The sequence below is a fragment of the Gavia stellata genome, chromosome Z, assembly GCF_030936135.1.
Source record: "Gavia stellata isolate bGavSte3 chromosome Z, bGavSte3.hap2, whole genome shotgun sequence".
NCBI classification, from domain to species: Eukaryota; Metazoa; Chordata; class Aves; order Gaviiformes; family Gaviidae; genus Gavia; species Gavia stellata.
Window position 1 is genome coordinate 3,677,883 of NC_082637.1, and position 14,704 is coordinate 3,692,586.

Below are 14,704 nucleotides of genomic sequence, written 5' to 3' on the forward strand. Positions count from 1 at the left end.
CCTATGCAATTTGGGTTTTGCTCTTAAATCCTCCCATCCTAAAATAAAAAAAAAAAATCAAGTTAACTTTAAACAGGCTTTTTTTTCTACCACAAACATCTAAATTGGAAAATCCTCGAGCAAGCTGTTCCTTTTCTATTCCAAATTTTAAAACAAAAAAAAAAAACAGAAAACCTGAACAATTAAATTCTGCCACAGAAATTAACACAGACAGGCCCCCTTTCAATGCTAGGTATTTGTTTTCCTGTATTAAGTGTTCCTAGTAGACGCGTGAAGGAAAATATCTCAATTTTTACCTTTCACAATGTGACTTCTAAAAAGCATTTTTTTCAGAGCCAAGAAAGATCAGTCACATTATTGCTGGCAGTAAGTAGCACTCCCACAAGCTGTTAAATTCTTTACCTGCAGATGAGTGGCTCTTGAATAGGTAAAAAAAACCCCTATTTCCTGCCCTTTGAAGATACGAAAGGGACCCAAAAAGGATTATGAAATCACTATCACCAATAACCTTCAGACAGCAGCATTATCAAAAGGTGAGGATAAATGACCAAATTCACCCAACATCTGTTTAAAGTCAATGTGTTCAAGCTGGAGATGAATTGCCTTCAGCGAAGCCAGGGTCTACAAGGCGTTGTGTCATGAGTACAGTGAAAGAATAGCAGATATTATGATTGACAGCAGTAGTATAAATATACATGGAGACTGTTATGGACATCTTCTCTTAAGCCAACCCTCCCAGAATGGCTGGATTTAATATTATATCACAAAGTGACAGGAGGAGATAGTGATATTTGTCCCCTCTACATGCCATTTCACACAAGGCCTAGAAAAGATGATCATACTTTATTTTATGATCAGTGGGTCATTCATCTATATCTGCTTTGAAGCCACAGTAGACTTTTTGCCAATCACTAATAGAAACTAAATAAACACAGCCAAACAGTGTCATCTATCTGTGTGGTGAGTAATTATGAGGGATTCCTCTTTAAATAGATGCTTAAGTAAATATAGAAATATCATTTTACAAATGCTGGCTCAAGAAGAGGTGTTGGGGAATTACAAAGAAGGGCCACCTCACTTACATATGTACATACATAAGTGCAAACGTGACCCTACGCTGCTATCAAGTACCTAGCAAAGGAATTTATTTCGTCTTTTACAGACGCGTGTATGCTTTCTTCAATGCACCATTAACTGATACTCAGGATGGAAAAGTACTTTTCTGTTTTCGAAGCTTCATTCATAAAAATGACCTTTTCATTGAATGTTTTCATTCTAGTGTGCAACACTACTTATTTCCCAAGGAGGCTATTGGGGGACTATTTCATATAATACTTTACGAGTTCGTGCAATACCACAGAGGGTTATAACGCAGCTGTATGATCCTTCTATACCCTATATATATGTGTGTGTTTATTAATGACCCTGTAGCACTGAGCACAAAGCACTGGGTGTTCTGGCTCTGCCCGCTTCAGTCCTCCCTCCGTGTCACCGGGACGCAGTATTCAGCCTCATCTCTGCTCCTGCAACATCAGGCTGGGCTGCGGGTCAAGAGGTGGATGTTTCTCCGTGCCGTGCGGAGCTGTTTGCTGCCTTTAATGCAATAATTTAAATATTAAGGATGGGTTGGTTTGGGAAGTTCAGCTCTCGGTGAGCAAAACTCACCACCGCGGGAAGAGGGAAGCAGAAATCAGGAAGGGGAAGCGATGGGGAAGCAAAAAGGGTTTCAAATGCCTCCGTAATCGTCTGCGGATCGGACAAGTGGCTGGTGACTCCCATTGACGCCTGCCAGCATAACACTACGATGGCTCACCCGGCCAGCTGAGTTCGACTGAAAGATTTATCTCCCAGATGAATAATGGAGATGGTGGTATTGAGGGAATGGGTGCACAGGCAAGAGAGAGTGCGGCACGGAGAACCGCTGCTGGGCAGGAAACCAGGGCACCCAAATCTGGAGAAAGAAGGGAACAGGTCCCTGCCATGGGCAAGTGAACGGATGCATTTAGAGCATCTGGGGTTTGAGCTCTGACTGTTGTTGTGTTTCTACCATTGTTCTTCCCCTCCCCTCCACAGCTCAATCCCTTCAGCCTCCACAGACTCACACCCCCCTTCCTGCCGATAAAACTCTTGAACCAGAAAGGAAGAAAAATGCAGACCTTTCGCAATATCGCTGCCATTGCCTGAAAATAAGTTGACGGGAAGATCAGGAGTCAGGATTCCTGGGACTCGCAGCCACACAGCAAGAGGACACGGGCTTTTGCAAGAGGATGTCCCTCCTCCTCCAGCGCTCAGCAGCTCTGAGCTCAGCAGGATTACATGGCGAAATGCCATTATCATTGTTTGCGTTCTACCATGCCATCAGTTTTTTAGGGAAACGGCTGCTTTCTGACTGCCTGCAGCCGCTCGGGGGGAGCTGTGGCCAGGCACACAGGCTAGGTACAGCCCAGACTGTGGCCAGCAGGTCGAGGGAGGTGGTTCTGCCCCTCTACTCCGCTCTGGTGAGACCCCACCTGCAGTATTGCGTCCAGCTCTGGGGTCCTCAGCACAGGAAAGACATGGACCTGTTGGAGCGGGTCCAGAGGAGGCCAAAAGAAATGATTCAAGAGCTGGAACACCTCTCCTGTGAGGACAGGCTGAGAGAGTTGGGGTTGTTCAGCCTGGAGAAGAGAACGCTCTGGGGAGACCTATTGCCCTGTCAGTACTTAAAGGGGGCTTAGAAGGAAGATGGGGACGGACTTTTTAGTAGGGCCTGTAGTGATAGGACAAGGGGGAATGGTTTTAAAGTAGAAGTGGGGAGATTCAGACTAGATAGAAGGAAGGAATTGTTTACGATGAGGGTGGTGAGACACTGGCACAGGTTGCCCAGAGAGGTGGTAGATGCCCCATCCCTGGAAACCTTCCAGGTCAGGTTGGATGGGGCTCTGAGCAACCTGATGTGGTTGAAGATATCCCTGCTCGTTGCAGGGGGGTTGGACTAGATGGCTGTTAAAGGTCCCTTCCCACCCAAACCATTCTGTCATTCTATGAAAAAGCTGCTCCCAGCTGGCAGCAGCACTACCTCCCCCCCCCCCCCGCTGCTGCAGACCTCCGGCGATGCAAGCCTTTGTTGGGGTGCAAAGCAGCGGTCCCCAAATCAAACCCTGCCGAGGTGCAGCACATCACTCTCCTGTGCCTCACCCTGCTGTCTCACCTGGACCACGCAGCTCCCTGGGCACCTCCTGGGAGCGAGCGGGGTCCCTCCAAGGGTGCCTCACCCACCCTGGGTGGGTGTCGAGGGGGGATTGCCCTCTGGAGGGATTTGTCTCCCCGAAAAGAGCCTAGAAGGCTTCAGACCAGAAATCTAACTTCTTTCTGGCCAAAGTTAGGTAAGGTGAACACCACCTTATAAACGGCCCGGCCGGGTAAGTACCGATAGTGAAATTAATTATTTCAATCCATGTCGAACGAGTCTGTGAGTTAATTGAGCTTTTCCTATCCACTCTAGAGAATGGAGATGAAGCGCCTTGGAAGATGCTGGAACAGAAATACACACTGCCCTCAGGGGTGCGTATAATGGCATGGGATTTCTGTACGTTACAACATTCCTTTAAAGCCATGTCATCTAATGACAGACTTTCTTCTCTTTGTTGGGGAGGAGGGAGAGAGAAATTAGCTTTGTTGTACGATTTCCTCCCTCTTAGCGATTTCTCGTTGCAGTTTTCCGATAGATGCACGCCGTATTCATCTTAACCGTGAATAAAAAATACGGTCTGCTTTCTAGTACCTGCCTTTTGAGGGTCTTGGAGGAGTAACTGTGCCTCTCTGGGCCGTGAGTAGTTCGTCAGCCTTGGAGTAGTAACTCAGGGAGGAACCTGTTAGTAAGCAAGGTTACGGCCTGGGAAACTGCGGCAGGGGTTGGCCCTGTGAAAAAAGGGTCTCAGGGAAGAGGGGTTAAACCAGCAATTCTGTAGAATAGACACAAAAATCTAAATACTTGAAAATCTCTGTAAAACCTGTGTTACTTAATACAGAACGAGGCACTTTCAAACTGATCTTTTTTTTTTATTTATTTACCTGCTCCCCCACCCCGGGGCAGTCGATATTCCCGATTAAATGCCGTGACAATTCCACCCCACACCCCCCCACAGACACACAGAGGCTCCGCGGCCGCCGCGGCCCCGGCCCAGCGGCCTCCCCAGGCCGCGCCTCCCCTCAGCGGGGCCGGGGCGGGAACAGCCGCCGCCGCCGCCTGAGTCACGGCTGCCGCGGGATGTGGCAACGCGGCGGCGTCGGGCGGGGCCGGCTGAGGGCGAAGGGCGGCGGGAGGCGGCGGCGGCGGCGGCGGGGAATCCCCCCGCCCGCGGCGGCGGGCAGCCCCGGCCCGCCCGGGCAGGCGGCGGCGGCTCTTCCCGGTCCCCGGGGCCCGCCACCCGGGAGAGGGCCCGGTGGGGCCGGCGCCCGGTTCAGGCTGCGGGGAGCCCGGCGAGGGCCTTGCGTGGGGCCGAGCGGGGCAAGCACCACGGGTCGCAGTTGAATTGTATGATGTTAGATAAACAACAGCTACTTTTATTATTTCTCTTCCAAAATATTTCCCGTTTGTGCAACTGGAAGGTGCCGTGAAGCCGTGGCGCGGCTTACACCTTTTATCCCAGGGCTGCATCCCAACCGGTGCTGCGGGTGTTGTCGGCAACATTCTGTAGGCCGTGAGGGAGCGCTCAGAATAGTCCAGATGTATAGAAGAACACATCCTTGCTCCTGAGACTCTGAGTAGTCTCGTGTTCACGGTACGCCAAAGCAATAAAGAGGGCTTTCTGGCTTTACTTAATCTCATCTACCACATTTTTCTATAATGAATACGTTGTAAAATAGTTTTAACTAGTCCAAACGGAACGAACCTTCCGATCAGTGCCAGTTCAGCTTACCTGCTGGCCTGCAAACCGACACGCTCGCCGGTGCGAGACGGAGGAAGATGATGCGCTTAGACTCGCCTTAAGACTCACCAGAGGTATCGGGACAACATCTTGTGATGTTCCCAGCTTGAACAGAGAGCTGAGAGCTTGCTGCCCCTCGTCACCATCACTGGAGGTGTTCAAGGAACGTGTGGACGTGGCACTGCGGGACATGGTTTAGTGGGCATGGTGGGGTTGGGTTGATGGTTGGACTTGATGATCTTACAGGTCTTTTCCAACCCTAGTGATGCCGTGATTCTCTCTCCATTCAAATTTTGCACTGAATTTATGGATTCAGGTATTGGAGCAGAACACGAAAAGCTGGAGTTTGCAAGCCTAAATGGCCAGCTCTATATATTTGCTTGCCATATATATATGTCAAATCTGTAATCAGGCTGTGTAACTGCTCCTATAGATTAAGCATATGTTGGAATTTGCGTCCTTTTGCGCAGCCATGCGCTCCTACAAGTCTGAAAAACGCCACTGAAAACTTCAGACGGTGTTTCTCAAGGTGAGCTAAAAGCTAAAAAACTTGGGTTTAGGATTTCAAGGTGAGAAAAAAACACCTCTTTGGCTCCTTGCTTCAGAATTAATGCTGCCGTCTAACAAAACTACCTCCCTAAGCAGGACTTTGCAAAGGGCCAGGTGCTGGTGGGGAAGCCCTGAGAGCCCTAAACACTCATTGACACCCTTCGGAGGTGAGGCTACTCCTTGTAGGAGTCAGTATGGTCTGGAGAAACCTGAGCTGCAGACTTCCTAGCACATCACCATAAGCAGAGTAATAGTAATAATACTACTACTACTTAGCAGGTAAGGACAGTAACTGTTGGGGCTGTCAATGGGAGGGTTCTTGCAAACCTCTGTTTACGGTGCCGGCGATATCACTTGATCTGGCAGGCAGTCTGCAGCTCGGATTTGTTAAGGCCTTTAGGAGGTGGTAATTTTCTCACTTTTGCTTCAAATACAGTGTTAATTACGTTTTTAAACAATGGCTATAAACTCCTCCTTTAATTCTTTGTAAAGTGTTCTTCCCTTTCTCAATGATTTGGGGCGGGGGTGAGCATTGGAAGGCTTTGGCGGGGGTGTCACAGATAAATGCCATCACTAGGGCTATCAAATTAAAAAAACCCACTTTTAATTTTGCTCATTGTAGTTGATACACTTTAATCTTGAAGTTGCGTCTTTCTTTGAACTTGAAGGCACAGTTGGCGTAGGAGCCCTTGCAGTGCAATCCTCTTTGCTTCAAATCGGTTTTCTTCTCTAGTCCATAGGTGGTGTTGGGTGGTTCAAATTTGTGTCGTGAAATTGTGCCAGGGGAAAAAAAAAAAACAAAAATGAAAAAAAAAAAAGTGCCTGTAATGTCCTTTAATATTTCAGATCCAAAGTTGCTTTTATGTCTTTGAAAAAACCCAAATACTAATACTTTTGGGAAATGGTGGGTCATGTTCTGCAGTCCCTAGAAGACCCATCCAGCAGCCCACAGGTATCTCAGCCAGTACAGCTGCTCTTACCTTCTCACAAAATATGTAATTTTTCCTCTTAAATGAGGAGTACAAGTCTGGGCCTCCTTTGGATTAATCATTGCTATCAGATGGCATGCCTTCTTCCCTCCAGATGAAATTAATGTGCAGGTTTGGGTAATGTGCTTTTGAAAATCCAATCTCTGAATTACACTTTACTAGTAATACTTTTTTTTTTCCCCCTTCAGTTTATGCAATTTGGATTGTGAAATCAGGGCAGTCAGTTCCTGTCCGATCCTATATTTCTTGTTTACCTGAAACTCCCTTATTTCGGGTTCAAAGGAAATTTCTCATCCTGGAGGCAGTCACTATCAGATGGGGTCCCAATTTCATTTCAGTGCCACTCGCCAGTTCTCACGCAATTTCCATCACTTGGATATTTTAGAGAAAAAAAATTCAATTCCGAGCAGGTTGTTTTCCCTGGAACTGAGCCATGTGGAAGACTGTCATGAAAGCATTTCTGTTGGGTTTCAGATTTGTAAAAAGCCATTAAAAATCCCAACCCTACATTTAGACAAACGAGGACTTTTCAGTTGTCTGTTTTAATACACAGGCTCTACTAATTCATAAATTATCGGGCTATTCCTACTGCCTGGACTACCCACCTGAGTAACTCAGACCAGAAAGACTCCCTGCATCCGTACAGGTTTAAACCAGCTGGAGCTCATCTTCTCAATACCACCAAAACCTCACTTCAAAATTAGTATTGACAGAGCATCCACCACAGCCAGTGGTTAATTACTCTACCTGCATCATTACCGGTGAAAAATGATGCTTCGTTTCTCACTTGCAATCTCCTAGCAGAACATCCAGCTTTCGGCTCATCCTGTAGCTTTGAGAGACTCAAGAAACCATTATCAAAACCCTTTTTCCCCCATGCAGGTATTTTCTGACTAGGGCATTGTAGACTTCTAGATAAAAGACATTACATGTCTGCAATCGTCCTGATTTTGGAGCATCTTGTAATTATTTGCATGCATCTTCTCCGTTCCCTCTTAAGCACATCACAGGGGCGTATCATACAGAGCCCAAAATGTTGTCATATAGAGATACAGTGCTCCCATAGAAATGGACTATAAAGAAGCATCCAAGAATTCATTATTTAAAATGAGAATTTGTATTGGATTTGAGGACAAGCAATCTAAAACGTTTTCTTTAAAGCAGGCTGTTGCACAACGTAACTGCAATACTCTACACTGAAAATGTCAGTGCTTTATAAAGGGCTTGCATTGCAGATGTCCGATCATTAAATTATATTTTTTTATGTCAAGCTGCAGGTCAGTGTGAGGAACACTGACCCCGAACAACCCATCATAAACATGGGAATTTTCTCTTTACGAGAGGCTGATCCCGGCCTCTGACTGGACAAAATTCCTATTAGCATTGGTGGGAATTGTCCCTGGGAAAGACGGGGAAAAGGACAGGCTAGTGTCTCACCGCCCGTGAGGATACGGCTAATGTTTGAGGGAGAGAAATCAGCTCCACAACGCATCTGGCCAGGCCACCGCAATAAATACAGAAAGACACATAAATGATGGTAAGGTTACGACCTAGCCCATTAAAAAGGAAGGAACTCCAAAATTACACCCCTACCTGCTAGCAATAGGAAATACAGAAGCTGGTGATTTCCCTCTTGCTTTGCCTGCTACTCTCCCATCCCCTTTACAACTATTTCCTTCTGCCAAAAAGGGTTTGGGGAGTTTTGTTTGATTTTAATGAAGGAATTGGGGGTTCCTCCTGCGGGTAAACTGATCCGCGCAGCCGTGGCACCTCAGTCCCCTCTTTCTGGGTAAGCGGCTGCTGCTGAAGAAGGGCAGATCCCTGCATTGCGGCTGCCAGCCGAGCAGCCCGACTTCAGGATCTGATAAATCCCCCTAAAGCTCCATACCTCCTGCCACAAGTCAGGGATTAGCTTGATAACGTTAGGACTGAAATGCTGCTTTTAAGTGATGGACACCCCACCCTTCCCCAGGCCCCCGGGCGTAGGTGTTGCAATGTCGTATATACCATATATTCAGCATCCAGGAGGCAGCGGATCCACATGCGGGATGTACCCTGAGGTCTCCAGGCAAATCGGGACGGTGGGTTGAAACCAGAAAGTAGCTGTCTCCATCTCCACTCCGGACTCCAGAGCTTTCAGGAGAAGGAATCGTAGGGTACCAGACACCCCTATTTCCCATGTCAGCCCCAGCGCTTTACATCTATCCCCATTACCTGGTCCAGAGCTTGCCGTAGGTAACTATAGGTGTAGGTAACTGTAGGTAGCGAGACATAAAACATTGCAGTTCGTGCATCTGGCGAACGGCCTTACTTGAAATAAAGAGGATTTTGATTTACATCACTGAAACTAAAATGCTGAAAGGGGGATACAAGCTATATTGTCTAGGTGTGCTTACCTTTAAAATGTTCCAGCAAAGCCGCTACACTTTCTGTTCCCATATAGAAAAATCCCTTCTTGAGAGCTTACACACCAAAACAAGTCTGAAAACATGTATTTACTATTTCAGACATGTGAAAGACAGAGGTACAGATACAATAGAAATGAAGGAAGAGTTACACATAAGGTGGTGCATTAAGGTCGTCTATTTTATATTAACACTGAGCCTCCCACTCTGCGAGATCCTAAGGAGCTCCACAGAGTACACACAGATCCCAAAGGCATTGGGATCTCTGGGTTGGACTGCTGGAGGAAGAAGCCGATCTCTTCCTCAGCATAATATGCCGCAAAAGGGATTTGCCAGCTTTCCTTTATCTGTAAAGTCAAATATTCCACTTGCCTCCCATCCTCCCCTTTACACCTCTCCTTCAACAGACCCACGTCTGCTCTGTCTGGCCGGTGGCTCCCAAACGGTGTCACCTTCTCCTGTGCTGCAATTCCCAGCTCCCGGGTCATCTCCTCCCAGACTGCCTGACCTAAATCCCTTTCCTCTCACCTCCCGGTCATAAATCGCACCGGCGACATTCACTGAATGAGTGAATGAATGAATTCGGCAGGAGCTGGGCTGAACTTCGGCCCCACTGGTGACGCGGCACTGCTGTCGCGGGTTATTTGGGGGACGGCAGTGTGACGTGGGCAAAGATGTAGGTGTGACACGGATTAACGGACGCTGTATAGCTGTGAGTGACGGCCGGAGATGCCACGAAGGGCAGGCACCGCTCCTCCTGCCCACCTCGGCTGGCATCGCGGCCGTGGGACACCAGATCCCCTTTTGCAGCAGCGCTTGCCCTCTGACACCGGCCCTCGTTCGTTCTTCCCTTCCCCTCAGCACCCTGGGTCCGGCCTGATCCCTGCACCGTGTATATTCCTCTTTGATGGACATCGTTGTACCAGCACCTTATGTTCAAAACAGCAAATGAGGGAGAGATTATACCGACTGAATATATATTTTTATAGATAGAATTTCCTTTATGTTGGCATAAGGGAGTCCAGGTAAGGAGCCTGCCTTGTGTTTAACCCCTCTCTAGATAGAAAAACCTAAGCAATACAACATTTGTGGGGTCGAACCGTAAAGCTAACAAAATTGCAGCTAGCAAAGCACGTACGGAAAGTCAGGCACGTGTGAGTGCTTTGATGAATCCAAGTATTCCCGTGACTGATGAGTCCCCCAGAGCCAGTGCCGGTGCCTGCCATAGCTGCTGATGGACCACTGGATTTGGATGGAGAAAGGAGTGGTTTTCCCCATGCCTGATGATAAGCACAGGCAAGGGGCCATCTCACTACACCTTTTTCTTTTTTATTCTACCCACTCGCAGTGAATCTCTTTCCAACAGATGCAACCTTGGAGTGGCTGGTAGCACCCAGGAGCACCAGCACCGAAATGATGATTTTTAGCTTGCAGCGCTGCGTGAGAAGAGCGAGAGCATGAGGTCCAGGTCTCCCTGTGACCTGCCGCCCAGCACATAGCAAGGTTGCTCGGAGAAGAGTTGTCTTGGCAGACCTGAGGTCTCGCAGCTTGAATTTGCTGCGTGCGATGTGAGCTGCTGGAGCGGAAGGAGCCTTCGGATACAGGCAAAATGGCATCGTAACCCAGACTTTGAACATTGCTTGAGAGCTCGGCTCTGAAAATAAGGCATAAAAATAGAAGCAGGGCCACAAGCTTAGCTTTTCCTAATGTGCACAAAAGGATGGGAGCGTGCCAGGAGCCTGCCTGCGCTGCCTCTGCCCTGCCTACAGCCTGGCTTGTTCTCTCCTACCTCCCCTGAATGGCTTTTCACTGCTGTGAAAAAAAGAGAGACATACCCCCAAAAGAGCAAAGTGTGTTTGTTATTGACCCTCGCCTCGAAAGTGTATGAAGAGGGATCAGCTCTGTTTGTTTGTACCCGGTAATGATGTCAGGAAAAGGGGTTTTTCCCAAGTCGGGTTTTATCCCCTTTGTTGGAAGTGCCTTTGGTGAGTCTCACACCCTGGTGCTGTTAGCAAAACAATTAGGTTAACAGTGCCCTGGCTCCAACTGTCTGTCAAAGGCTGAATTGCAATGCAAATGAACTCGGCTTTAGCTCTTCAAAGCCAGCTGAGTTCAGGAAAGGTCCCCAGAAACCTCCATGAGAATCGAGGTCTAGGGATGGGGAGTGTGGGCTGGGTGGGATTTGACATACAGGACCTAATGGGTTTCGCGTGAGGGATGCAATGCATTCTACAACTGCATTGTACAAATGCAATGTTGTACAGGTACATTATACCAATGCAATACCTTATACAAATATTTTCCATACTTAAAGGGGGCTTAGAAGAAAGATGGGGACGGACTTTTTAACAGGGCCTGTAGTGATAGGACAAGGGGTGATGGTTTTAAGCTGAAAGAGTGGGGATTCAGACTAGATGTAAGGAAGAAGTATTTTATGATGACGGTGGTGAGATGCTGGCACAGGTTACCCGGAGAGGTGGGAGATGCCCCATCCCTGGAAACCTTCCAGGTCAGGTTGGACGGGGCTCTGAGCAACCTGATCTGGTTGAAGATGTCCCTGCTCATTGCAGGGGGGTTGGACTAGATGGCCTTTAAAGGTCCCTTCCAACCCAAACCATTCTGTGATTCTATAATTCAAACAGATTTTATTCCTTCTCACGGGTTAGCAGCGCCCCTGGCACATTTTGGGACAGGTTTCTGGTCCAGGCTGACATTTACCAGCCCATGAGCCATGCCATCCCACGGCTGCGGGTATCACCCCCCCATTTCAAAGCATCTCCCCAACCCTGGTCCCACGCACATTTTTATCAGCTTCATTATGCTTCTTTCTGCATTTTCCATATGGGCACATACATATGGTCTGTTTAAACAAGTTTGCAGGGTTAATTAGCAAGCAGTTCTTTATCGGTTCTTTAATATTTAGCACTTTTGGAGTAATTTTCACCTGCAGAGGTCATGAAGAGAGGCAGGCGCTGCTGGCCCGGCTGCACGGATGGGCAACCAGAGGTGCTAAAGCCCAGGTCCCTACTCACAGGGAAAGGGTCACCTAGAGTACCTATGGCAGGGCCAAAAAAAAATGTATTATTAACTCCTGGACCCCACTCCTATTCTCCATCCCTTCGCAGCATACGCCACGTTACGCTTTTTGTCGCTCTGTGCATGACGATAAAGTAATCGCAGTCATCAGGTCATCGGTGAGGCAAGAGGAACCGCAAAGGGAAAAAAAAAACAAACCCAAGCCTGAAGACATCAATCTCATTTATAACAGCCTGGAAAGTTTTTAAAATTTAAATAGTATAATGCATGTATTAATGGGCATGTCCAGTGTGTCTTTCACCAGCAGATACGGGAAGGAGAAGGAACTCTTTTTTTTTTTCCCCCCTATCAGTTTACCATATGCATCACAGTGGAAAAGGGATTGAGGTTCTCTAAGGAAACGAGGAAATTGGCCTCAGCATACGTGAGGTCACTCCGGCGGCTGGTGAACAAGACGCTAACCTAAAAACGTTCTCAGATTCCCGTTTTTTCAGGATGCAGAAGTGACCGTTTTACAAGCCCTGGGATTTTCCGGTGAGCGGGGCAGACCCAGACGCTGACGCTGTTCTGCTTCGGCACCCTCTTGTCCCCCCGTGGCTGCGGCCTGGGCACCGCGCAGCTCACCCCGCCTCGGGAACGGCCTCGGCTGCAGCGTCGGCAACGGCAAAATTCCATGGGCCGTTTAATGGGCAGCTTGTACTTGTGCCCATTAATTATTGGGAGGTGAAGCGAGGAGTCCGACCCCTTCCTCAGACTCCGGTTTCCTAACAAACCTTCCTTTTAGATGCCACCAAATAATGTTCTTCCCCTCCATGGATTTTTTTTCATCCTATTGATCACAACGCAGGTTTTGAGCAGATTTTGGGCCTAGGCGGGTAGAGTCTCGTAAACATTTAATAAGGCCGCCCCAAAATCTAGCCTCTTCCTAACTAATGTAGATCCAGCTTCTGCAAATATCCGTGAGCGATTCCGGGGCGGTTGGGAGTCCCCCTGGCCTGCTCAGGTGAATATTTGCAAGACTGGGCTCTAAAATTATCCCTGCGCTCCTGCCTGCCCCAAAGGCAGGCATCCAGGCCAGACAATCCCAGGAATACCCTGCCTGCGTGGGGCGTTAAGTTTTGTCCCCGCTGTGTTTTATGGCTGCAGTGGTTTGAGAAGCGGATTTGCTTAGAGCAGCCCTGGTTTAAGAGCCTTGCCTTCTCCTTCCGATGCGATCACTGACTTACCCAGCGACCTTAAACAACTCAGCCGCCCGCAAGCGGTCTAGGAAAAGGGAGCCACTCCTGCGTGCGGGATGGGGACCCTCGGGGACTTCTCCTGCCCCGCAAAGCCTGCCGCTCCCACGTCTAGCCGGAGTCCCCAGCGCCCGCGCAGACTTGCAGCGGGGCCGCGCAAGCCGCGCAGCCTCTTGGTGGCTCAGTTTCCCCGTCCTCTGCGGGTTCTCGCTGGCAGAAGTCGCATGGGGGATCTGCGGAGCACCCCGGGTGCCAGGAATTATTATTATAGTCGTAGTGCTTACGTGCTCATCGTTTCTGCTTCCCGTTTCGTGAGAATTGGAGTATTCTTACCCTCTGCGAAATACTTTCCCTTCCTTCGGCGACAGGTGCTGTGGAAGCGCACAGTATTATTAGCGTTACTGCGTTTTGGGCCATGCCCGCTTTCGATGCGTGGAGTCGTAGATTTGTATTTTTATTTTTTATTTTTATGGCTGGATCGGGTTTAATACTTCAATATTTACAGCGGGCTACAGCCTCCCCGGCACACCCAGGCTTCGGGGTGCTGAGGTGCTGGGAGAAAGGGGGGGGACCAGCCGCTTCCCGGCCAGGAACCCCCTCCTCTTCCCGGGACATGGGTGGAGGGGGGCAGCACCCCGGGGCGCTACCGGCGCATCCCCGCGGAGAGGCGGCGGAGGGGGGGCGGACCCACAACCTTTCAGCAACCCGAGCCGCCGCTTGCGCAAGGCGGTTTGAGATAAATATAATATATATATATATATTTATTTTTTTTTTTCCCGGAGCGACACGGTGTCTAGACGCCCACGTGACGGGGCCGGGGCCGGGCCGGGCCGGGCCGGGGCCGCGCCGCTGCGCACTGCGAGCCGCCGCCGGCGGGGGGGGAGCGGAGGGAGGGAGGGAGGGAGGGAGCGGGGCGGGCAGGGGCGGGGGGGGCCGGCGGGCGCGGCCGAGCGCGCAGGCAGCGCGCCGCTCCCGGCTCCGCTCCCGGCTCCGCCGCCGGGGCTCCCCCGCAGCGAGGGAAAGACGGAGGCGCTGGTGCGGGGAGGGAGCCGCTTCGCACCGCGCGGAGGGAAGAAGGGAGGGGAAAAAAAAAAAAAAAGGGAAAAAAAAAAATAACCAACCCCAAACCCAAGAAAGGAGGAGGAGGAGGAGGAGGGGAAGGAAGGCAGGAAGGAGGAGGGAGGAAAGAAAAAAAAAAAGCCGACCCAGCGAGGCAGACGCGCCGGCAGCACGGAGCGGGCGGCCGGCGGGCTGCCCCCGCACCCATGTAAGCACCGGCGGCGGCTGACAGCGGCCCCGGCGCGGAGGGGCGCGGAGCGGGGGGCGGGCGGCCCGGCGCTCCCCCGCCGGCGGCGGGCTGCGGGGGAAGGAGGGGACGCAGCCCCGCTTCTTCTTTTGCTTTCTTTCTTTTCGTAGCAGCCGGATCAAGACTCCCCGTGTCTGCGCGTGTGGATTAAAAACCTTTGGGAAGAAGGAGGAAAAAAAAACCCCAAACCGCCCCAAAGCCCGCATCAGGACGACCTGGGCTTTAACAAGGGATACAACACTCTGGATGCGCTGCTGCTTCTTCTCCTTTGTGA